This window comes from Gavialis gangeticus, unplaced genomic scaffold (assembly GCF_001723915.1).
Source record: "Gavialis gangeticus isolate Ggan-Ray unplaced genomic scaffold, GavGan_comp1, whole genome shotgun sequence".
In the NCBI taxonomy this organism is placed as follows: domain Eukaryota; kingdom Metazoa; phylum Chordata; order Crocodylia; family Gavialidae; genus Gavialis; species Gavialis gangeticus.
The window spans coordinates 51,461,123-51,488,029 of NW_017729006.1; the positions used below are offsets into that span (position 1 = coordinate 51,461,123).

Consider the following 26,907-nt stretch of genomic DNA (forward strand, 5'->3'; position numbering starts at 1 on the left):
CACCCTATTAAGAGGCTAAGCTTGGCTTTTCTCAGCCACTCTAGTCCCAAAATTCCATTCTTTTCATAGTATCTCAATTTATGCCATTACTGCTTTGCTGACATGAACAAAATCTAAAAAGTCCAGTCTAATACAAAAGTATATCTATCTCTTTCTACTCTGAAGGCCAGGTAGATATGCACCTTATAGACCAGGGGGGGCCCACACACTTCCCAGTGGACCTGGAAGTGGACAAGAAGTGCTTCTAATCCACTTTTGGGCCTGCTGCCGAGAGTGCTGGGGAGCCCCCCCACGCTTCTGTGGGACTCTCCATGCACCCCAGCATCATAGTGTTCAGGAGCTGCCTGCTCCCTAGAGGTATGTAGAAACAACATTTAAAGCTGTGTCTATCCCTGCATCTTTCTGAATCTCTCCGAATTGATTTGGAGGGTTCCAATTCAAATTGGAGAGATTAAAGGGCCCTCTGATTTGATTTGGATTTGGAGATTTACCCATTGAGTCGGGCTGAATCTCCACCAAATTGAATCTGTGACCAAAGCTTTGCACAGCCCTAGCGGCAGTCACCATTGGATGATAATTCAGCCTACATGTTATACCTACCTGACAGCCGGAGTGGCTTGCTCCCTGTCCTGGTATGGAGGACCCCTGTGTGTCAATGTATCCTAGTGGCAGCATGTACCCTTAGGGGCAACTGGACAGTCCCACTTGTGTACTAAATTGTAGACTGATGCCTTCTGTCTGCATATTTAAGGAAGACATGAGATGATTCATGGACTCCTGCTTGACCCTCATGGACTTCCTGAGTATCTCATTTGTATGCTCAGTGATGGCCACATACTGCTGCTCAATCTCTGCATGCTTGCAAACCACATAGGAGTACATTACAACTCCTTGAGCCTGTGCCTGATGACGGCCAGATACTTGTGATACATTTACTCTTCTTCCCTCCATTGCCTGGTCTCTGCAACTCAGGAGTGGGTTGCTTCCACCAGGAAAGTCAGCATGCCCACCTTTGTGCAAGATCTTCCTCTGCTTGGAAGTTTCCTGGGCACTGGTCTCTGACCACATCCTTGGGCCATTATCTGGTCCCAAGGTACCATCCCTGCCATTTGCAGCTGTCAAGCTTGAAAGTGGAGGAGGATGAACTGGAGTTTCTTGCTTTCCTTGCAGTTGTTTTGCCAGCATGAAGAACTCCTCAACAAAGTTGCAGCTTGCAAGGCCATCCAGCTGGTGGGCAGGCTCATTCTCCCTGCTGACTCTCAACATGGTAAGTTCACTCTCTCCTTCACTCCCTACAGACCCAGAGAAGTAGGGGGCATGCTTGGGAAATCACAGACAAACAGATATTGCATAGAGCAAAGGGCCCTAACTCCCATGGGGGCTGTGAAACACAGTGGGCTACTTGAGACATGTGGGGCCATGCTCAGCTGGGTATGTCCTACTACTTCTAGTGCCCTGTGTCTATAACTGCAGAAGACTGGCACGCTGGCCAATGTCACCCTCATCCATCTGACCCAACTACAGAGGCAGGACGTGTACACTGTCATGTGAGGCAGTCCAGTGGTCTTTACTTGCCTCTTACTGCAGGAGATGGTGGTCCCTGATAACTTTGACTGAGGGAGGGGGTGAGCATGCTGTGATGACTCACCACTGTATTTGACTTTGTCCCTGGAATGTCCTTACTACCCACTACAACTACCTTGTATGAGCCAGCTGGGATACTATAAGTGCTCTGTGTCTAGTTTAACTGTCAGCCAATAAATTGCAAAGGTTGCAAAGGTTATGTCAACTGATGCCGTGAAGAATCCACAACCATAGAACCTGTATGTGGTGTGCTGAAGGGTCAAGGTGAGGGTCCCAAATACCTTTTAGGGGTTGTGGTGGGGCTGCTGCTACATCTTCCCATCTGCATAAACTGAGTTTTTTAGGATGTGAGACCAGAGGCAGCTCAGACTGACTTTCGGGCTAGCATCAGCCTTTAGAAGACAGTAAAATTAATGTTATGACTACTTAGAAGGGAACTTGAACTGCCATGGTGGTCCATACTGATTTACCAAGTGGCAGACCTGATGATTTGGAAGCCACTTATTTTCTCCTTTCCTTGCTGACTTGCTTGCAATACTTTGCTTGTAATAAAGTGCCTGTATCTATCCCTAATGAACTGTTTGTATGGGATTGAGGGCCATCCCTATGATTTTTTCCAGGCAGGAGCCAAAGCAGAAAGATGAAATAGGCAAAAGGGGTGCATTGTACTAATAGTGCATTGTCTTGAGCAGCACGGAGGATCGTTCTAACTGTGCTGTTGGTGTGGGGAGTGGGGTGGATGAGGCATTAAGTGGGCAATTACTGAGATGGTGATGAACCCCACTACTTCCTCCTTGGCTCAGTTGCTGCTGGCTTGTTCATGGCACTGCACTCAGATGAGGAACCATGAGGGAGGAAGGATAGATGGGTGTATGAGGGTATGGAGGTCCAAAATTGCTGTGATAGGTGGTGGATGTCTGATGACCTCCCTGACAGCCAAATTGTTAAGTGGATGGAAGTCTTGGATGGTTGGTGGTGTTTGAGGTTGGTTCCATAGGTTTAGACTCTGATGCTGATCTCAGGTGAGTGGTGAGCAAGAAATGGGTGGCAAGTCACTGTGCAGGGCAATTAATAGATGGGGGTAGCCACCTAGGACCTGATACTTCTTGGCAGTAGAGTTCTGAGATCAGGACCAGAATCTGCACACATAGTTCAAGAGTGGCCAGGATTGGGGGCAAAGCAGTAAATTGTGGGATGCCTGGAGAACTAACTGGTCTGCTTATCCTGTGATGATATTGCAAGACTTTCAGATATCTTTCATTGTGAACCTTTTTGGTGCTTTCCCTGCAACAAGGACATCTGAAAACTTGTGCTTTAACCCAAGAGACAATATGTTTTGCCATGGCTAAGGATATATCTTTACATAGCCAAAAAGACTTTTTTCCTCTCCTGTCTAAATATGGTACTCCTTCTAAGGATGCTCTTGGAATCCCAGTGTTTTACCTGTTAAATAGAAAATTATAAATTAGGGTTTCTAATGTATAAGAACCATTATGATCCAATGATGGGAGAAGAAAGCTGAAAAAAAGACCCCTGGGCACTATTATTAGCTCTCATTCTGACTTACTGTGCTATCTTGTTCAAGTCACTTGGTATGATTGTACCTTATTTTTCTCAAGTATAAAAGGGTTAGGGTTGGTTAGAGTTGGCAATTAAATGTTTCTTTTCTATCATACAAGGCTTTTTTCAAATTGTACATGAAAAACAGTATGATCCACTGTGGAATAGCTCAGTAGTTAGGGTACATAACTTCAGTGAGAGGCCCTTTTAAAAATCCTGCTATTCCTGAATTAATGTCATAGATTCATAGATGTTTGGGGATGAAAAGGACCTCACAAGATCATCGGGTCCAGCTCTGCTGCACTTGGGCAGGGAAGACTGATGGGGTCAGGTGATCCCAGCAAGGTGCACATCAAGATGTTTTTTAAAGATCTCCAAGGTAGGTGACTGCACCACCTCTGGGGGGAGTCTGTTCCAGACTCTCGACACTCAAGTCATAAAGTTTTTCCTTATGTCCAGTCTGAAGTGATCTTCAATCAGTTTGTGTCCATTGTTTCTTATCTTCCCCTGGGGTACCTTGGTGAACAGATGCTCCCCCATGCCCTGATGTATGCTCTTTATATACTTATAGGCTGCCACGAAGTCCCCTCTAAGTCTTCTTTTCTCCAGGCTGAACAGTCCCATGTCTCTCAGCCTCTCCTTGTATGACCTGCTCTCCAGACCTCTAATCATGCATGTGGCCCTCCTTTGGACTCTCTTGAGCTTCTCCATGTCCTTCCTGAAGTGTGGCGCCCAGAACTGGATGCAGTACTCCAGCTGCAGTCTCACCAAGGCTGAGTGGAGCGGGACAATGACATCCTTAGTCTTGCCTGAGATGCATCAGTAGATGCATGCCAGTGTTTTATTCACTCTGCCAGCTATGACATCGTATTGGTGGGTCATGTTCATTCTGTGGTCTATCATGACTCCCAGGTTTCTTTCAGTTGTGGTGCTGGCAAGTGTAGCACTGCCAAGCCTGTAACTGTGTTGTGAATCATTCATCCCCAGATGAAGAACTTTATATTTCTTCTTGTTAAACATCAGGAGGTTATGATCCACCCATCTCGCAAGCCTGTCCAGGTCAGCCTGTATCCCCAGCCTGTCCTCAAGTGTGACTGCACTCCCGCATAATTTGGTGTAGTCCATGAACTTTGCCAGTAGCCTTTTAACACCTGAATCCAAATCATTGATGAAAATATAGAAAAGCACTGGTCTGAGTGTTGAAAAGCACTGGTCAAGTTTTACTAACTTGAACCACACTCTCCTCTACCTCAAGTGCAGGCTACAACCACCAGATTTTTTTTTGGCAATTCTGAGGTAGGAGACTTGCACAACCTCTTGTCTTGGAGCTATTTCACTTGGTGAAAATAATTAAATATTCAAAATTGAATTGCTCAGGCATATTTTTAAAAACCTTCGTAGCAGCAGAACACTGACCACCATTGTCCCCCTGCTTACTTGTAGCAGGTTAGGGAATTATGCCTTGTGGTTGTGGCAGAGTTAACTGTATAGTTTGACTAATAGGTTGGACAATAGATTTGTACAGGATGATTTAGAAAGGGTTGACCCTGTCTCTGGTTGTGAGGTGGGGGGGAGGGAAGGATGGACTAAATAACCTTTGACAGTCTCTTCCAGCCCTACTTTTCTATGATTCTATGATTCAGTGAACCTGAGAGAAATATGAGGCAGACTGACTCTACAGTCCAGTGGCTAAGTACTGAGCTGGAATGTGGGAGACATAGAGAACCTGCAAAAACTTTAATCATACACTAATCTACCCCAATAAGCATTTTATGAAAACTGGTATATTCTTGGAAGAATGTTGGGTTCCACAAATCAACATTAATTAAACCAAAAATGTTTTCTGAAAAGTTTTCAGTTACCTCTATGATGTTATCAGGCTCATAAAAAGGGTACTATGAGGCTTCATTTTCTTCTGACAGAGCATCCAGAGACATTTTGGTGGAAGGCTCTCTATGGCTAGGTACAAACATTCAAAAATCCTGAGGTGGAATCCATCTAAGTTAGGCAGTTTTCTGTAAGTGGTGTAGTTTAAATGAGCAAGCATAAAGTCTTAATATTATAACATAATTATTCATAAAATAAATTACACAATCAGTTCTCAGCCCAGCTGGGAAAAAGAGAATAGTAGCCTTTAACAAGGCAACATTATGATCAAGGAAGTTATTTCTTTGGTTATAGGAAAACATGTTAGCCTTCAAAAAACAGGAAACAAAACTGCTTTTTGAATGAAGTGTGTTAAAAGAATGCATTAAATAAGGTCAGAGGGGTCCTCTCTGCTGCCCACCCTAAATTATTATTCTGTGTCAGACACGTGCAATAGGCTGACAAATAACGGTATGTTAGAAAACTAAATGTTACTAAATAAAAACAGAAAATAAGAAGCTATAGAGTTTTCTATTAGGGAAGACTTTTGTTTCCCCTTTAGCTATGGATGCTATAGAAATTTATTATTGATGTGAGGCACATTCCTTTTAAAGCTTTGATGCTCAGATACCACAATAGGGACACAATATAAGAAACTGAATATAACAGAAAAAAAAATTTAAAAGCACCTGCTACCAGCCAATTTAAAAAGAGCTGTTTCTACCCCATTGCATATATAGGAAATGATTTTCCATTGCCTTATACTGATATGGTATTTACATGGGTGTGGAATGAACATACAGTAGGTGTACAACATTCAGGAGTTATTTCGCAGTGTTTTTGCATCAGCCTTGCATGGGGTTCTTGGGAATAGAAAAATCAAGTGCTTTCTATCAAATTGCTGGGGTGCAGAAATGCTGGTGCAGTCTAACCTAGATTCTCTGTACGAAGATACATTTACTCAGAGAATTTTTATAGGTGGCATAAGGAAAGTGATTTTAAAGTTTTCAAAGCATTACAGTTGCAAGCAAAGCAAGAGTGCCAGCAGCTCAGCATGCCACACAACTATTTCTGTAATGCACAATGAAGCATTCTACATGCAGTGTAAGAAATGTGCACTGATGGGAATACAGGTGATTACCTCCAGCCGGTTCTGCAATGGGAAATTGTATAAAGCATCAACAACCAAAGCATCTTGCAATTCTTGCAAAACTAAGACCCAGTCCTGCAAACCGCACCTGTGTGAGTAACAGCACCAAAGTTAATGGGACGATCATCTGAATAGCAATTGAAGGGCTGAGCTCTTAAATTGGTTCCCTTGGAATACTCTAAGGCTGTGGAAAGCTTCAGTTGCCTGTTATTTCCTTCTGCTTCTAGTTAGCTCTTATAGTTGTGCTGTTTTGATGTGAGGTCAGGCAGGTTAAATACCGTTTGATTAAAATCAGAACACCCAACAACTACTGTTTCACAGTTTGACTTTGCTGGCCTCTTCATCTGGGAATTCAGGAAGACACCTTTAGCTTCAAAACAGCAGCTTTTTTCATAAGGCTTAAAGAGAAACAAAGGGAGGGGGGAAAGCCACATTGTATATGTTTTTCTGGCTATAGGCCTGCCACTGTTTATCAAGCCAAGGCAAATCCAATTAGCCTGTGGCCTGCCTCCCAACCTTATTAACCTGCTCAGCTGTGAGAAACTCAACAGCCCCTGCCAATATCTCATTTCTCCAGCAGCTGATAAGATCAGTTCAAGATATTCAATGGGGTTTCCTTTCACTTCAGCTTCATCATAGTCACTGGCATCTTAACCATAGTAGCCGGATCTTATTTTCCTCTCATTTACTACATGAAATAGGATGGCAACTCCAAGGCCTATATAGCTTGTTGGAACAAACACTGATCAGGCCTTCACACTGTTTGACAGGATGGGCTGATTTTCCTTATCATGGCTTGCCCACAAAGGCCTAGGCCAGGCCTGGATTATTAGCATTCCTTGGTGAGATGCGTCAGGCCTATTTCTGTCACACAGACAGATTGAGCCTTTCACTCAGGCTCGCGAGTGAGTGACACATGGCCTGACTGGGAGGACAACATTGTTATTTGAGTTAAGAAATCAATTTGTATCAAATGTACACTGTAATTTATTTGTTGGCTTTGAAGGGAACCTGGCTGAGATAAATGGGAATGGGCTTCTTTTTTTCCCCCTATGCTGAGCTGATAAAGTTCTTGTGAAGCTCCAGATAGCTCCAGTCAGAGCCAAAGTGACAAACATGTTTAAAGTTGCACAGTGATCTTTAAATCTCAAAAAGAACACCTTGTCGGACATGATAGAACATTTTTTACCTTTTCCCTCTATCTGTCAGAAAGCTGCTGTGACACATTGCTTTAGTATTTTTGCTGACATTTTCTTTATCAGGCACATCTGTTTGTGGTCGAAAGATGCTTATTCCTATTTTCTTCAATCTACAGCAGACTAGGGAACTGCCAAAAGAAAATAAGAAAATGAGATGTTCTTTCCAGGAATAGTACTTGCTTTTTTGTTTGTTTTTAATTGTAACATTCTTGATCACTTTCTGGGGGGGGAAATACTATGCTTTAAAAAAGTGGGAAGAAAAGTTATGGTAAATATTTCTCGCAGGAGTCTGTATATTTTAAGAACTTCTGATGGGTTGAGGCGGGGGGGTGTTTATATATATTTTTTTTTAAATAGTAGGCTACAGCCAGTTTAGCCTTACCAACTTTCTACTCTATTATGGCTATAGAAATTATCCTAAGCATTGGCTCTCTGCATGACTGTCTCTATCCTCAAAATAATATAAATAATCAAAAAATACATTTACAGTTTCAAGTCCGCTTAAGTCTAAATAATGAAAAAATACCAACAATCCATAGCCAAAGACAAAGTAGCTTGCTGACATTTCAGTGCAATAAACCTGTGGTTTATCTGTTTTTTCCCTTTGCAAAAGTGATATAAATGTATTATATCATATTAGATAACTGCATAATATACTTAGTATGTTTCCTCAGCTTGTATTGCAAACTTAAAGCTTCTGACTTGCATATATAGATGCTCTTTTATATGTGGGATGATGTACATACATGCAAACAAACAAACGTTAGAGGGAGATCCAAACTATCTGCTGAGTTCTGACTTATTACTGTACACCCCAGCATGGGGCATCCCTATTCTCACAAGGTGTTTAAATTTAAGGCAGTTGAAAGCATATAACCACAATTAAATATCCACCCTAGCTTTACAAAAATCCAGTCAAAAGTGACAGTGCATACATTTTTGAGCTAAGTTAGTATTTAGTATTATAGATGTTTTAGTGACCTGATTTCAATCACACTGCTGGGGGTGGGGATCTTAAAGTGTGATCTTAAACTGTGTATTAGTAATCAGCAACCCACATGTGGCTGCCCACTAATGGTTAGGATAATACATAATTCTGTTCCCTCTTTAACTTGCCTTTTCGGGTTGGTTTGTGCCTTTGGGGAGCAGGCAGGCAACTGCCCTTACACTCCTCTATATCCACTGTGAGGGTGTCTGACTTTGCAGACAAACATGCTTTCTGCCCTGCCTTTGCACAGGGGCTGCTTCTTGTATCTCTCTCCCTTTGCACAATTTTAGTGTTGCTGTTGTCCACTCTTATGCCTTTTTTTAAACCTCAACACCTGGGATTTCGTGACTATGTGAGAACGTTGATTTTCATTTAAGAAATAGGTTTTTAGCCCTTTTTGTGCAGAGAAAAGCATGAAAGGTGATCTAAGTAAATAAGAATGGCTTAAAAACCAAATGAAAAACAAGAACACAATACATACATACACACATACATACATATATATATATTTTTTTTTAAATCATCACTATTATGAGGCAAACTGAGGTGCTCTGGGTTAGAATGGAAGGGGGTCGTGGGGAAAGGGACTTGATAGTGAAGTGTCTACTACAGACTGCCTCATCAGGTGGGTGAGCTGGACCTGCAATTTTCAGGTCAGCTTACAGAGGTTGTAAGGACAAGGGATGTGGTTGGCATGGGTGACCTAAACTACCCAGACATCTGCTGGGAGGAGCAGTCAGCCAGGTCTGAACACTCACATAGTTTTTTAGCCTGCATACAGAACCTCCACCTACCTCAGGAGGTACACAATCTGATCAGAGGAAATGCCTTGATGGACTTGGTCCTTGCCACAGGCAATGACTTGGTGAGGGATCTGCAGGTGCTCGACTACCTAGGCTTTAGTAACCATCATCTGCTGGAATTTACTATCTGGCTCAGGGTAGTAATAGCAAGCAGTAAGGCAAAAGTCCTTGACTTCAGAAGGGCTGACTTCAATGAGCTAAAATTAGTAAGAGACACTGGGGACTCAAGCCTCAATGAGATGGGTGTCTAGGATGAGTGGTTGTTCCTCAAGGAGACGATCCTTCAAGCTCAGAGGGAGGCAGTCCCAACATGAACGGAAGGGGGCAAGAATACTAAAACCCCCTCTTGGCTCAACAAAGACAACCAGGAGGGCCTGAGGGCAAAAAAGGTGGCATACAATCAGTGGAAGCAAGGGGCTATCACCAAAGAGGATTACACCTCCGTTGCTCGTGATTGCAGGGAAGCAGTTAGGAAGGCCAAGGCAGAGATGAAACTAGGGCTGGCAATCAGAATTAAGAATAACAAAAAGCCCTTTTTCAAATACGTAGGGAGTAAGAAGAAGGCACCAGGTAATGTGTGGCCCCTACAGGACAGGCTTGGCGAACTGGTGATTGCAGCAAAGGAAAAAGCTGATCTCTTCAATGAGTTCTTTGTATCCATATTTCTGAGCAGGGACTAAGACAACTCCCCCACTAGGATTATGGACAGGCTCAGGGGACATGATGCCATGCCTAGGGTCTGGGATGATCTAGTTAGGAAACTTCTGGAGGGGTTGGACATGTGGCTGAAAGGTATCTTGGAATTATTGTTGACTCCAGGATGGACATGAGGCACTAGTGCGAGGAAGCAGTCATTAAAGGTAACTGCACCTTGTCATGCACTTACAGATGCATCACAAGCAGGTCCAGGGAGGTGATCCTTCCCCTCTATGCGGTACTGGTCAGGCCACAGTTGGAGTATTGCATCCTGTTCTGGGTACCGCACTTCAAGATGGATGTGGCTAACCTTGAGAGGGTCCAGAGAAGGGCCACTCACATGGTCAGGGGGCAGCAGGCCAGGCCCTACAAAGATAGACTAAAAGGCCTGAATCTATTCAGCCTCCACAAGAGAAGACTGAGAGGGGATCTGGTGGCCGTCTATGAACTCACCAGGGGGGAACAGTGGAAAATAGGTGAGGCTCTATTCCCCTGGTTACCATCTGGGATAACAAGGAATAATGGCCACAAATTGATTGAGACTAGGTTCAGGCTTAATATCAGGAGGCATTACTTTATGGTAAGGGCTGCCAGGCTCTGGAATGGGCTCCCAAGGGAGGTGGTGCTCTCCCGTACCTTGGGGGTCTTCAAGAGGAGGTTGGATAGATATCTGGCTGAGGTATTATGATCACAACACTCATTCCTGCCCAGGTCAGGGGGTTGGACTTGATGATCTGTTCAGGTCCCTTCTGACCCTAGAAACTATACCCAATCTCACAATTTTGGGATCTGACTTGTTATTTTTGAGTTCCTGATTTGGCAAATGCTGAAATCTAGCTGTAAATACTTAGGGTAAAATACCAGCCTTGTATTACTGAAGCTGTTCCTACTGACTGTGAACTGAATCCCCGAAATATACACACTTTCAAATAGGAATGGTTGATTTTGAATGGCATACTCCAGCCATCACTATTAATGCTTCTGTAAATCAGTCATTGCCTAACAATTGAATTTAGTTCAGTGTCAGAGAAATTGTTCAGCGTACTTCACTAATTTAGAAGTAGAAGCTTGCACTGGAGTAATTTGGTGCTCAGAGCTGGCGGTGGAGGATATAGACATTCTCCTGCAGGGATGAAAGAACACCCAAGGCAGGATTCTATTTCACTTAGAAGACACAAAAGTCTAACTTGCAACCAATACTGAGTTACCCAAGTATTGTATAAGAGTGATTCTATTACCCACTCTCCCCCATTACAGGAGCAGGGTGACTGACATCTTTGGAAGGCATATATAGGCATTTAATGCAGTTCTAGTCTACCCTTTTCCAATTCATGAAAAACTGTTAACACAAAAGTGGGTAACTTCTTTTTGCTACTTTTCTTGTGACCCAGCCTTATGGGTCAGGTTACAGAGTGTTAAAAACGAGACACACAGAATTTTCAAGGACTCAAGCAGGATGAAATAGGTATCTAGGTATACTTGGATGCATAATAGATGGAATAAAATCTGGCCAAGAGTTTTCTAATTCCCAGTTTTCTCAGTGATTACTCATATTGTGTTTGTGTATTTCACAATCTTTTCTCTGAATCTTGGTTTCCCCCCATGCAGGAGCTAATTGGCATTCACCCACAAGTTTATTAGAGCCCAAGAGGAGACCAGAACCTTGCTCTTCATAATAAAAAGAGCCAAAGCACATCTTTTTTTGTCTCACAGCTTTTCAAAAAGAGCATCTCAAATTAGGTTCTTGTGTAACCCACTTTGACAAGACTGAGACTAGGAGCCAGGGAGAGGAATCTGGCTCTGTACCAGTCTCTGGCAGCCAAGCCACCTGCAGTACTCTGTGATGCTGCTCTTGCTACTATATTAAGAGACTTTGCTAGTAGCACTGCCTAGTAGTTAGTTTCCCAACACTTCCAATTAGAATATTTCCCTTTTCAGCTACTTAAAATTTTGCCAGAATTAAACTCTTTGGACTGAAATGATGGATGCTGGTTGTCTGCCATCATCAAGCAGTTGCAACTTCAGCAGGAGTGCACCAAGATTGCACTCCTACTCTCACCAGACCTTTTCAACATCTTCCTCAAGCAAATCATGTGAAATGCATTAGAGAATTTCACAAGAACTGTATCAGTTAGAGGACAGAAAATCAACAACCTGCACTTTCCTGATGACATTGATCTTATAGCGGGGACATCAGAAGAGCTTCAAGAACTTACAGAAATGCTAGACAAAACTGCAAAGTGCTACAAAATGGAAATAGGCACTGAAAAGCAAAGTGATAACTGGACTGCAGTGCACCATCCCCACAGGTTGATTGAGCATCCCTGGCCTGCATAGGGAAGGTGGCTGTCTCATATAATAGCTACTTCTGGTTGGGGTTGGGATTGGTTTGAGAGCACAAAGACTGTCTCTCCTGTGCTTTAAGTGGTGTCCAGATATAATGGAAGTGGAAAGTACCTAACTTCAGTGCAACAGGAACCAAAGCTAGACAGGCACAACAGTGAATGGAGTAGGTTAAAACAAGGAGTGTTTCAAAATTAGCTCCAGAGTGGAGGTAAAAGTGTAACTGGGAGGTGGGGGGAATGTAATAGAAACAAGATGGGGAGGAGTGTAAAACAGACCATGGGAAAGGTAACTGGAACCAAGAGCCAGGGACAGACAGGGGGCTGATCCTGACTAGACAAAAAGGCTGAGACTAGGAACCAAGGAGGGCAATCTAGAATTGTAAAATGGATTGTTTAAAAAGCTGTAGTGACTGAGATTGATTTGGCTAAGAGGCTAAGCCTAGGGAGAAGCCTGGGTCAGAGTGTGCAGGGAACTTGGTAGCAGTGTGCAGGGAACGCAGAGGTAAGTTGTGGAAATGGGGCAGGGGGAGACAAAGACTGCCTGGGCAAAGTGGCTGAGACAAAGAGTTGGTTGAAATAGCTGAGACAGTGGCACACAGAAGCCAGAGCTGTAGCTTTCCATCTTTCTAGCTGCAGAACAAAGGACCTTCTAAGAAGTGGCTTCAAAGATGCTCCAACTGTGGCTTCTTGCAGTCCACAGAGCTGAGCAGCTAAACCTGAGGTGCTCAACCTCTGGTACACAGATCAGATACAGCCCATGCAACAGTGTCATCCAGCCTGAGGGGCTCCCCCTGGGTTTGGAAATTTGATGGCAGGAGAGCAGGGGCATTGCTCTTCCACTGCCAAATTTTCAGACCCATGGAGAGCCCCAGACATTGCACACTGAATCTGGCACCCCATCCTAGCATGCAGAGCTTTGTGGGCATGGTGCTAACCCCTGAGCTCAATTCCAGTGTGGGTGGCTGGGCAGGGGCAGTGCCAGGCCTCTGGGACTCAATCCCAGTGTGAGTGGGTAGGAGGGACATTGCTGCCCCCCACCCTTCGGAACCCAGCCCTGGCACAGAGGGGGCAGGAGGAGGTAGTACCAGCCCCCCCAAACTCCTCCCAGGGACCCAACCCCAATGTGTGGAGGATGGAAGGGGTTAGTACCAGCCCCCCAGGACCCAATCCAAGCACATGGGGCAGGAAAGTGGCACTGCTGGGCCCCACAGCTGATCAGGCCTGCAGATGGCCCAATCCAGCTCACAGACTGGCTCTGCACCACCCATTTGACTTGCAGGGCCAAAGGTTAAGCACCACTGAGCTAAACAGCTGTTCAGCAGAGAAGTTAAACTGCTCAACCTAAAAGGGACAAAAGCAGAGAAAGTTGCATTTTTGTCCTTCCCAGGCTGATGATCAGGAGGTAATCTCCAAGTTCCTTTTACAATTATGCCTGGCTAGTCTTAAACTGGTTACTCTGGGGTTGCCTGAGAAAAGTGCATTGGGCTGCTGACACATGACATATTGACTGTAGGGTAATTTTACTTCACGGTTGGGTAAAGGTTCAGAAGATGCACTACCGCCCATTGTCTAGTTATGTCATATATCTCTACCTACAAGGTGGCTACACATCTTGTTCACATAAATTAATTTAGTGTTAGTGTTAAACTGTGCAAAAGATCTGTCCATGATGCTACCCATCAATCAGGGTAGAGGTGTGTGCTATAACATAACTCTAAAACAGTTTTTAAATACCACTTTGAAAAAGATTCAAGGGCATTTTATTATATCAGCCAGTAATAGATTAAGCAAGGTACAAGTTCCCATATCCAACTAAGTGACCTTAAAGCAATTTGCTTCAAACCCTCTGTAAAACACCTTCAGCTCTGATGTTAGGAAACTTTAAAAATGTTTTTGATTTCTGTTAAAAACAACAATGGCAAACTAATGCTCATTAGTAACAGGATAGATTGTAAATGACAGCTTTCAATATAATAATAGATGCAAGGAAGTAAAAAAGAAAAAGCAGGAGCAAGTGAAAAAGGAAAATAACTTTGAAACTGTGTACTGATTAAGATGCTATAGTAGTTTCCTGTATTTGTAACCAAAAAAAAGTCAATTAAAGAGTTTACATTTTATCATGCACACTAAAGAGCTCATGACAGACATTGTTATAATATGAAATGGTTCAGTCTCCACTAGAGTTTAATTTAGAGAACAACAAAGAAGGGAAAAAGGAGAAATAAAACAATTGAAATGTGAGCAGACTGGCTTAAACTCAGGGGAGGCCTTTCAGAGAACTGTTTGGTAGAAGCAAAGCAAGCTGAGCTGGTATCCTGGGAATAATATTTTTCCTGAAATTGTTTCAGGCTGAAGTGTTTATAGGAGCCAGTCTATAGGTTGCGTAAGTCATTGACTGGCATACTGGAGAGCTATAGCTTCTCATCAAAAACTAATCAAGCTGATTTTGCAAGAATAACCAGAGTTGGTAGTGAAACCCATTCACAAAGGATTGGTGATTCCTTGCATCATTAGTGGTCAGATGTTAACAGATATCTATAAATGCCACCAGTATTGACTTTAAATAAAACCTTCTAAAAATACCTTTATATTACTCCACCTGTATCTATAAAGAGAACAATCCTTATATCCTGCATCCCATGTGTCCATTCAAGTTTAGAATTTAATAGGCTTGAAAGGTGGATTCATATTTAAATGGATAACAAAAATAACAGCAGCTTTATTAGGTTAAATATATACAAGGCCGATATAAATCCTCATATTTCAGAACATAGCCACCCACATTCCAGCAGTATAGGAGGAATCTTCTCTTATGTTCATTTAATTTCAGAATTGCCTATTATACGGTGTTTACACTTTTCCCTAAAGATGCATCCCTTTCTATTGTCAGAGAGAACAATGGACTAGATGAATCACAAATCTGACCTATTGTTGTAATTCCTGTCTTTCTATGCTCTCAGCTAGTCTTTCTCCAGACCTTTTTGGATAAACAGCACACTATTAAGTCTCCAAATTCCTTGTGAACCACCATTCACCCTTCTTCTCAAACTTGTAACTGAAAACACTATGTACCAGATTATATTCCCCCTGGCATTTATCATTTAAGCAGATTTAGGCACCTAAGTGTGATTCTATTCCACCCTGCTCAAATCTCTAAAAATCCATCAATACATATATTTTTATAATACACTGTCACTTGACCCATAAGACTGAGTCACAAAAAACAGCAAGAAGGAAGAGGACTTACCCATTTTTTGCATTAACAGTTTTCAGGGACTAGAGCAGGGTGAAATAGAATCACATTTAACCACTGATGCACCTATTAGATTGCGCAATCTGAGGACAATTAACCATGGCCTCATGATCACCAGTGGTCTGCAGACCACAGGTTTGGAAAAATGGGTAGACTTGCATTGGGTAGAGTGCATTTACACAAGACATTTACTAAGGAGTTGCCTAATTAGCTGCACAGTAAAGGTCTCAATGTCTACACATGCAGGGCTATTAGGACAGAGTAAACTAATTAACTGCACAGTAGGTTACTACTTGTAAATACAAGTAATATTCTATTGTGGAGTTTTTTACTCCACAGTGGCACATGCATAGACACTGACCAAGCTAGCAAGAGCATGACAGTACTTCAGTGTGGATGCTACCTATTGGCTAGCCCCACACTACAGCACCCTTGTGCCCCAGCCAGCCCCTCTACAGCACATTGAGCTGTGTCAGAGCAGCCCTAGGCTGGTAAGCTGAGCCCTGGGGACCTCTGCCAGCCAGGGCTGCCTGGACCTGGTTCAATGTGCTTTCGTCCTGGGCACACATTCAAGCAGTGCACCTGGGAGCAATAAACTCCAGAGTGATATGCACTGGAGTTTATTGCTCGGCATTAATTCCATGTGTAAATGTGCCCCTTGACACCATGTTTCTTCTCCCTGTAGAAAACACTGCTATTAAAATGATTTTTTCATTCATCAACTTGTCTAGGTTATGCTCCTTTTAAAATCCATTAATTTGTTTTTCAAAAGTGTTATAAAATATCAATCATTTGGCTAGAGGGTATAACTCCCTCTATGGTGACTTACTGGACCTATTACAAGATGCTCAGGTGGTATATCCTGGTCAAGCCATACCAGTAAATCAGGTTTCTCATCATGTCATCCACTACCTACTGCTCTAACACAGCCAGATGTCTCCTTTGTCTTTTAGTTAGGGTGGCCATATCGCAAGTGTAGCAATGTATTAATCTGCTAACTCAAGGAGCCTGGGGGCAGTCTGCAGGGGCTACAGGCCAGCTGCAGGCAATAAGCCTAATTTTAGACAGCCTAGGAGGACTGGGCCAGCTGAGAAAGATAATTAGTGGGCCACAGGAAGCTAAAAGGCTGTTGGGGAAGGGAGCTAGGAGAGAGACTTCTAGGGAGATGGGAGCTAGAGAGCTGAGTTAAGTTCCAAAGGAACCAGAACAAAGAGACTTGAGAGTAAATTCCTTGAGGGCTGAGAGCCAAGAGGAGAGAGCTGGTGGGTCAGCTCACAGTGGAGCCCAAGGAACATGCCTGGAGTACCTTTCTCCTGGAAGTTGGCCAAAGACTGAGAAGAGGACCAAGAGACATAATGAGACTATGGGTGTGTCAAGATAATGTGTATATTGCTGAAGTGAACTGATAGGAGGCAGGAATGTGGGCTGATGGCCACAGACCCAAACTTGGGCACTCCTGGTGGTCTAGGAAAAGGCCATGTGTTGTTTGGTTAGTTACACTGCTAATTGCTTATGCTCATGTCCTACAGTTTTTCCCAGAGGAATAAAGATAGTGAAAAGACTGTAAACAAACATTGAAAAACTATGCAAGTGAGCTAGTTAATCCCTGACTTGCTACAGGGATAATGTGAAATCTAGGACACTGCTCCAAGCAGTCTCTAAATTGAGGGAGCTGCTACAGGCAGACCAGGGGATGGGGCAGAGGGATGCAGCTCTGGTACCATTATTCAGGCAGCTAAAGGACTTGATGGCCTGTTTAATGACCTATTGTCCTTTACTTGACAAGTGTTAACAGTCATCTTGCCTTTTTAATGGTCATTCCACTAATCAAGCCAATCTATTTTAGTACAGTTTTGCTGATAGGGCTTCCTATTTCACAGCTTGTGCTGATCTGCCTCCCTACCCCAAATCTAGATAGTTATTATCTTGTATCTCTACCCTCCTGCATATATAAGTCCTTCAGTGTCTTCATAATGAACACATGCCTAAATCAAATACTCCTCAGGTGTACTTCTGTAAATTGGTACCTCTGTGTTGGCTGGCTGGCTAGCTATTGGTTTGTTTGTTTGAATTATATGCTATCCTCCCCAAAAGTGTCTCGGGGAGGTCTGCAATAAAAAGATACATTATGAAGAGATATTAAAATTAAATAATATGTAAAAGAACAAGCTCCTCAGGCAACAACTGCCCCCTCCCCCCCAATAAACCTGCCAGGTAAAAACCTGCCCAAAATAAAAGTTCTTACACCACTTCCAGAATGTATTGAGACTCTGTCTCTGACAGACCACAGGGGGCAGAGAGTTCCACAGCTGAGAAATGACTACCAAGAATGACCTCATATATTTTTTGCCAAACTTGATGCCCATATGATATTTGCAGAAGTTTGCTCTCAGCTAACCTTAGGGATCGCAATGGAACATAAGAAAGAGAGAAGTCGCTTCAGTATGTGGGCTCAGATAATTTTGGGCCTTACAGGTCAAAGCCAGCATATTGAATTGCTCCTGGAAAGCTACTGAAAGCCACTGAACACTTTGGAGCACCTGGTGACTCACTTCCATCTGAAGAGTGGCAATTGAATTCTGCTCCAGCTGCAGATTCTGGATAGTCTTCAAGGACAGCCTCATATAGAATGAATTCCAGTAGTCTAGTCTTCAGAATGGAGACGACTACTGGACTGCTGTCATCATACAAAAATATGGATGAGGATAGCCAGATATGAATCATAGAATCATTGGAAAGTAGGGCTGGAAGGGACCTCATGAGATCATCTAGTACAGCCCCCTGCTCAAGGTAGGATCATCTCTGGCTAAACCATTCCAGCCAAGTATCTGTCTAATCTGCTTTCGAAAACCACCCTCATAGTCAGAAAGTTTTTCCTTATCTCCAACCTAAATTTCCCCTGCTGCTGTTTGAGGCTATTGCTCCTAACCCTGTTCCCTAGAGCCCTGGGAAAAACCCATCTGTAATTGCCCATCAGGTATTTGAAGACTGTTATAAAACTTCCCCTCAGTCTTGTCTTCTCCAAACTAAATAAACCTAGTTTTTAGCCTTTCCTAATAATTCTTGTCTTTCAGGCCTCAAATAAATTCCATTGCTCTCCACTGGTCTCCTTCCAATTTGTTCACATCCTTCTTCCACTGTGGGGCCTAAAACTAAACATAGTATTCCAGGTGAGGCCTCACTGGTGTTGAATAGAGTGGAAGAATCACTTTCCTTGATTTGCAAGTGACACTCTCTTGATACAACCCAGTAAGTTGTTGTGCTCTTGTTGCAAAAAAAAAGAAAAAAAGCCAATGCTGGCTTAAATTCAGGTTATGGTCCTCTGTAACCTCCAGATCCTTCTCTGCAGTACTGTAGCTTAGCCAGTCATTCCCCAGTCTATATTTATGCATGCAATTGTTTGTCCTAAGTGCAGGACTTTGCACTTGTCCTTGTAGAATCTCATCTGCTTGGTTGTAGACCATTTCTCCAGCCTATTCATGCCATTCTGGATCCTAGCCTTACTCTTCAGAGTATCTGCAACACAACACAACTTGGTGTGGTCCTCAAATTTTCTGTGTGCACTCAATCCCATCATCCAAATCTTTAATGAAGATATTAGACAATACTGAACCCAGAACAGATATCTGGGGATCCCCATTTAATGCCTCCTCCCAACTAGACATTAAGCCATTGATTATTACTTGTTGAACACAATGCTTCAACCAGTTAAGTATCCACCTTACAGTACTTTTATTTAGTCTGTATTTCCTTAGCTTGTTAAAGAAAAGTGTTGTGGGAGATGATGTAAACAGCCTTGCTAAAGTCCAGATATGTCACATCCACTGTTCTTCCCACCATCCACAGAGACTGTTACCTTATCCTAGAAGGAAATCAGGTTAGCCAGGCAGGACTTGCTCGTGGTGAATCCATGCTAGCTGTTTCTGATTACCTTGTTCTAATCCATGTACTTCACAACAGATTCCTTGAGGACCTAATTCATGATCTATCCTAGTATTGAGGTCAGACTCTATAGGCATTTATCCACCTACTTTTTTTCCAGCAACATGCTGGAAATCTGCCACTTCAGATATGAGCTGAGGCGAATTGCACTGCACCATGTGCAGTTGTATAAGCAGCGAAATGCAGGTCAGCACACAGAAAATGGCAGCGGTGCACTTTTGAACTAAAGTACCATCAAGGTGTTTTAGATCAAAAGCACGTCACTGTCATTTTCTCAGCTCATTTTACTGCTTATTCAATTACATGTGTCACAGTGCCAGGCGCTTTTCAAAGCACCCAGCACTGCGATGTGTGCCTGTGTAAAAATGCCCTTTAGTTCCCTGGATCCTCCTCCTTCCCTTTCTTAAAGATGTGCACTATATTTGCCATTTTCCAATCATCCAGAACTTCATACGACCTCTATGAGTTCTCAAAGAGGATAGCCAATGGCTCTGAAATAACCTCAACCAATTCCTTCAGTACTGTAGGGTGCATCTCATCTGGCCCTGTCAACTTGAAAGCATTTAGCTTTTCTAAGTAGTCTCTAACCTGTTCAGCCCCTACTCTAGGCTTTTTGTCTTCTTTCCTATCTTTGCTGCCAACTCCACTCATCATATGAGAGCTACTTCCTTTTGTGAAAACTGAAGTAAAAAAGGCATTAAATACTTTAGCCTTCCCTAAAAGACAGGATTGCAGCTCACCAAATGGAGTCCATAAAAGGTGCTTCTAGCTACTGCTGCTACCTAAAAGTCCAGGTACAGCAAAGGAACTATAAGCATGCCTAGACACTTGAGTGACAAAAGGGGCTGAATCCCATCAATGATAGGTGTCCCAGTTGATCTCAAGTAATGAAGTCTTTCAATTACCATCACTTCTATCTTATCAGGTTTGAGCCTCAATTAATACACCTTCATCAAGTTCCCAACTGTAGCCAGTGGTGGGTAAGACCTGGGACTGTAGAGTTTAGGGTGAATTAAAAAAAATAATAGAGCCAGGTGTCATGAGTGTACTGATGGCTCCTCACCCAAAATCTCACAATCTCACCCAGTGGCCTCAGATATGACTGAAAAAGAGGAAAGACAAATGGAACCTTGAGGGACCTCACAAGAAAGGCCCTAAAGGGACAGTAAGCACTCACTCATCAGCACCCTTTGAAACCTCATTGCTAGGAAAGAGAAGAACCAGTTACAAATACCCACCAGGGTATATAAAAGTGTTATCGACATTTCATGGTCAAATACATCAAAGGCCACTAAAAGAGATTAAAAGATCAGCAGGGCACAATTTTGCCTGTTAATCTCCAGGCAAAGATCATTGACCAAGGCCACAAGTGCAGTCTCTGCACTATACCCAGGATGAAAGCTGGACTGATTGAGGTCCAGGAATTTGATAGAGTCCAGATGTGCCTGGACCTTTTGGGCAACCACCTATTCAGTGACCTTTCCCCAAAAGAGATTACCATACACTCTTCATTTCACATCTGAAATGTAGATTGTTGGTTTTCTGTAGCAGAAGGGCATGTTCTTCTGCCATCAGTGAAGCACAGATCTTAGCTATGGGTATTAAAACAAATGATAACCATAACAAGTGATAACATTCAGACTCCCAGTTTTCCTCAACTGTTGGAATTTTTAGCCATGTGAAATGGGCTGTGGAGAAGATGGAGCAACATGTCACTGAGACTGCAAAGAATTGTCCAAGGGTCAAAATTAACCTCTATGTGTTCCAGCAGATTGGTAGGAAACCAACTTATGGCAGATTTGGTGCATCAGTTGCAAAGAAGATAGAAAGCCATATAAATTGGGGTTCACTACTTCGCTTGGTGCCCAAAAATCAGCAGTTGGTTTTGACATAGAATATTGGAACATGACAGTTGTTTTTTTTTTCCTGGTGTTCGGTGCTTGGACAATAATCACCAATCAATAGTGGATTGATCAGAAAACTTTTCAGGCTTACAAAGACACTGTAGCTTTACAATACATTTTTATAATGTACCACAGCAATCTGCTTTGCAATACTGCCACACTGGCAAAGAAACATACTACTATTAACATCTACCAGCAGGATTTCCATATGCAAGCACAAGATTCATTCCAGATGTGTTGTCACTTTCATAACCCTTCCATGTACTATGAACATTTGACTATGAATTATACTCCAACCAATATCATCTTGATTTTACACTGATCTTTCATTTCAAGGAACTTTCCTACAATCTTTACCTTTGCCCCATTCAGTCATATGCTCTGAGGCATGTTGTCAATCATTAGATGGAAAAAAAACACCAGTTATTTTAAAGCTACAGTATTTGTCACTGACTCAAAAGATAGAGATCTAACGACTTACCAGGGGCTTTGCTTATAAACACACACCTATACCAGTCTCAGGGCTTGGTATTTTTTTTTTAGTCTTACACTTAAACAGAAAGACATTTTCTCCTAGAAAATGCTGACAGCGTATCTTGGTATCTCAAGGCAGAGAGGTTGCTTCCCCCCAGGCGGTGTGCTGGCAACTTTCACATGGACACACATGACTGAGCTGCCTATAGGCACCCTTGCTTTTATTGTTTCCATAATTCAATACATTTAAAAACAGCCATGCTAACAAACATTATAAAGAGGAATGGGAAGTGAAACTTTATGGACTGAACTTCAGAAATCAACTACAACTTAGAAAGAAAGGGGCTTAGAGCAGAAATACAAGATGGGTTGTTGTGCAAGAAGAAGTTCTCACCTGAAAATGAAAGATTGCTGCATGCAATCAAGGGGAAAATGTATTGTTAAAATAATGGAGCAGAGATAAGTCTGACTAATGCAGGTTTTTAACATACCATTTATAAGTAAATCCTTCATGTGTGTCATGCTGTGTCAAACGATCTCAGGGGCTATGCTGTGTACTTCCTTTTGCTGAACCCTGTTAATTTATTCTACAACACACATGCACACACATGAATGTACATGCACACCTGTAAAAAAGCCAGCAGCACTTTAATATGCTTTCTGGAAATAAAAAAATAGCTGCACAGGAAAATGGCACTCTCAATAAAGTAGAAACATTGATAAAAGAGTACATGTCTATTGCACCTTATGTTTAAATCAGAATATAATGCAGAACAATTCCTGAGACCATTCAGGATAACAGCAAACTTCTCATTCACTCAGACTAGGATTTATTCTTATGATGCTAATTGTATTTCTGTGTTCTAAAAGAAAAGATGCATTTCATAAAAAAGTGTAATTGGTTTGGTCTGAATTGTTAACTACATTTCTTTCATTAACTTTGTTTTTTTGGAAATCAGGTTAACTTAAGTTTAAGCACTGCAGATCCCTAAGAGTAGGTCAGACGTGCCATCATTTCAGTGTACAAAGGGTAAAACAAAGTCTCCATCAATGCTGTCTGCTGTAGCTCCTAAAACACCAAGCCCACTCCAGGCTGTATAGAAAAAAAAATGGATATCAGGAAAGGCCCAAGGTTAAGTCAGGCCACAGAGCATTTAATCCCTTGTCAGCACTGAACCAAATGTGACATCCAGCAGTTCTACAATGTTACTCAAGTGGTTGAAGAACCACTATTATGAACTGTGGAGAAGCATGTAAACCAGATATATGTAATTAAGTAATTTATGCTGACCAGTTACATCCCTTTAAATCCCTAAACTGGACAGAGAACATGAACATACCCAGAATCTGGGAAGATCTGTGAAGTTTTACTTCTGCAAGCAAATCTGTTCAAAAGCCCTGCTGGGTGCACAAACTATTTGTATATATCAGCTGCATTTGAGCAAATGCTGTTTTGTTCCCAATCATGCTTTTATAGGCACAACAGGTACTTGCTTATTGTACAGGTGCAAAGTTTGTGTCCAGCTCTGAAAATTTGGCTCTTAATTTTGTTTGCTACAAGTGATGCTGTTCTCTTCTTTCATTGTTTGACTATGCAGAACTTGACACTAGAAACTGACAGCTTCTAAGAGAATTTTTCACATTTCTAGAGAAGCTGAAAAATCAATTGCATTGTGGAATATATTTTCCCAGAATTTGTGTTATTCATACTTCTCATTAAATACTCAAGAAAAGGTTTATGAAAAGGACTATGTTGTACATAGGACCTGGCTTAAAAAGAAGATTAATTATTAGTTACTGCATTGTGTGGATTAATAGGAAACCAAAACAAGATTAAATAATCAAAACACTCTTGGCACATGTATTAATGACAACTGTTAATTAAATTTAATTGCTTGTAATAATATTTCCTTGTTATAGTATATTAGTAAAGATTCTATAGCATACTTTTTGTAAAAGTGACAAAAAGAATCTTCACTAGTGTATTCTACTACTAAATCCTAAATGAAACCATCTTTTTCAATTAATGAAAATTACCAAATTTCCAGATTAACAATGAAAATTAGCTACTTCACCCTTCTTGTCATACAGTATAATGATTGGGTCATTTGGAAAATATCATTAATCTTAGATAACTATGAATTTTCACTATGGCTAGGCTAAAATATTTCGTTATGCTGGTGGAATTTGTTTTGGGAGGAAGTACTCAAATGAAATCCTGTATGTAGGAAATCGTTACTTTCAGTGATAGATATATCAACATGATATGGTTGTGATTTTATGGGTTATTTCTTTATTAGCTTGGAAAGAAATTAGCACTATAGGGAATTAATGTGATTTAGTATCTCAGTTTTAAAAGCATCCAAGGGCAATAATACTACATGGGTAAATAACTTTGGTTTTGCTGTATCTCAAGAATAGAAGTTAAAAACAGGTCAGATATGAAAATGTCCCAACTGCAGCACTGGTCCATGAACTTAAGATGCTTATTTGTATTCACCAGCACACTAGCTTATCCCATTGAGAAGTTTCAGTTGTTAAATGAACTAAAATACAGTATTTACACATTGATACTGCTATTCACTAACATCAAATGTATAAATATTATTTTTCCATTATTTTTCCTTTTTAGGGGGTTGGTTAGTCTGCTTGTAAATTGGTGCAGGTTTTACCTCCTGAAATATATCCCATACATACCACTAATATACTATAGTATAACATCAGCACAGAAAGAAATAATATTCTGTCTAATTGTTTTGATCAAATATGACATAGACTTTGTACTCGCAGTAGACACATATTTCTGTAAGTTATAGTTTTCACAGTACTTGCTTTCATTTTTTTGTAATCCTGTCTGTTTCAGACCCTAAAGAATGCAGCACAACCGTTTCAGTTTCCAACCTGTCAAGACTTTGCACAAATGATTTGTCAAGAAAAAGTCTAATTATGTCTGGCTTAAGGCTTCCATGTTAAACAGAAACAATTGTGGTGACTGAGAAAGAACCGCCTCCTGGCACTTAAGCAAAATCTGAAAGCAGCATGATTGTCTTGCCTTGTTTCTTTCCATCAACACCCTGTGGTCAGAAAAAGACACTTCAAACTACTTCACTTCCATTTCTATCAATTTTGGGAGACTGGCAGCACCTTGGCATTTGCCTTGTACTGTATATGAGTCATACTGCTAGGGCAACAAGACAGCCTGTTGAATGCAAAGTTTGAAGTCAAGCAGACTCCCAGCCAAAACCTGTTACTGCAGCTATCAAGCAGATTAAACTAAAATTATTTTGATGCGCACATCAAAAATCAAAGTGAGTTTGGAAATTTGGAGGAAAACAGCAGGTGGCCACTGTGCTATAAAATTATTAGAAAAAATCTGTTTTGCTACTGCTGTTTCTCAACCATTGTAAAATATCTGGAGTCATCATTTTGTTTATCTTTTTGTGGGAGTTGCATATGTCTATTAGTAATAGAAGTGCTTGAACAAACTATCTTACAATTTTCAAAAGCAAAGGTCAAATGCGACTCCCATTTGAAATCAATGTAAAGACTTTCACTGAGAGACAGGCTGGACACTTGGGAATAAACAGATATTTGTTAAAAATAACTGTTAATGAAAAGTGAGGAAAGGAGCATATGTAAAGCTTGCAACTAACCATAAGCATAAGACTCTTTAGAAATTAAGGTCTACATTATTATAAAGTTCAAATGATTTAGAATCTCTGCTTCTGCATGCCCAGTTTGAGATAACTTGGAGTCTCTGTCTTGTTTCCAGAAAGTGGGCACATATACCGTTTGGACAATAAGCACTTTTTAGGGTTGGGGGTCTGAAAACCAATGCCACTGCAATTACTTTAGTGTTCCTTCATTCCTCTACAAAGCTGGCAATCTGCTACTATTCCAAACTAGCTTACTGGAGATAGGACCTTGGGGAAGTGGCCAAATCTACACCTCACCCAGCCCTTCAGAGTGGAAAAAACAGTGAATAGAGCTCCTGCTTCAGCTGCTGCCTAACCAAAAAGGTGCATCAATCCATGGTGAGTAAGATTTTGCTTGTGAAATTTCTTAGCTATTTAAATATCTGCTTGTGAGCATGTCCAGAACCACGTAAGTCATAGAACCATAGAAAATTAGGGTTGGAAGGGATCTCAGGTCATCTGGACCTACCCCTGCTCAAAACAGGACTGTCCCCAACTAGATCATCCCAGTCAAGGCTTTGCCTAGCTTGGTCTTAGAAACCTCCAAGGATGAGAATCCCACAACCTCTCTGGGTAGCCTGTTCCAGTGCTTTACTACCCTTCTGGTGAGAAAAGTTTTTTTCCTAATATCGAACCTAAACTTCCTTTGCTGCAACTTGAAACTACTGCTCCTTGTTCTGTCATCTGCCACCACTGAGAAGAGTCTAGCTCCAACCTCTTCAAAAGCACCCTTTGGGTATCTGAAGGCCACTATTAAATCTCCTCAGTCTCCTTTTCTGCAGATTAAATAAGACCACTCCCCTCAGCTTCTCCTCAGAAGTCATGTGCCACAGGCCCCTAGCCATTCCCATTGCCCTCCACTGGACTGTCTCCAATTTGTCCACATCCTTTCTGTAGTTCAGGGGCCAAAAACTGGAATGCTTCTAATAATGCAGCCTAGTATACTGGTAGCCTTCTTGGCAACAAGGGGACACTGATGAATCATTGTAACAGGGAATCCTAGTCCTGTCACCAGAAAACAGGTCAGCCCCTTTAAAGCCAGAACTTTCTGGGCACAGAGTGCCGGTAAGGAGGGGGTTAAATGCTGAGCCTGGTCAGCTAGTCAGCTGACCAGAAGGGGCAGGCCAGGACTATAAAACCCTGGGCAGAACAGCAGTAGGAGCCAGCAGCCAAAGGAGAAGGAGTGGATCCCAGAACTCTATAGAGAGGGCTTGGTAAGCAGTCCAAAGGCTGGAGGAAGGGAACTACAAAGAATCCCAGACAGATAGCAGCAACCTCAGAAGAAAGACCATAGCTGACTGTGGGGAGCCAAAGCATGGACCCTGCATAAGTGTAAGCCGGTATGCTGCCTTCTTTAATAACATTTTTGGGTGGCAGTTATTGCCTATGGACAGGATGATTCATATATATATATATATATATATATATATATATATATGCACACACAC

The 26,907-nt window shown here is 41.9% G+C and overlaps 1 long non-coding RNA gene across 1 annotated transcript in view; it reads left to right on the forward strand.

Annotated features, from left to right (window-relative positions):
- LOC109291946 overlaps window positions 1-25,851 on the forward strand; it is a 45,858-nt gene extending 20,007 nt beyond the window's left edge. The window contains exons 2-3 of the long non-coding RNA XR_002095992.1: window positions 1,171-1,267; window positions 24,628-25,851. This is a non-coding gene — a long non-coding RNA (uncharacterized LOC109291946). The remainder of the gene's footprint in view (window positions 1-1,170; window positions 1,268-24,627) is intronic.
- The last annotated feature ends 1,056 nt before the right edge of the window (window positions 25,852-26,907 follow it).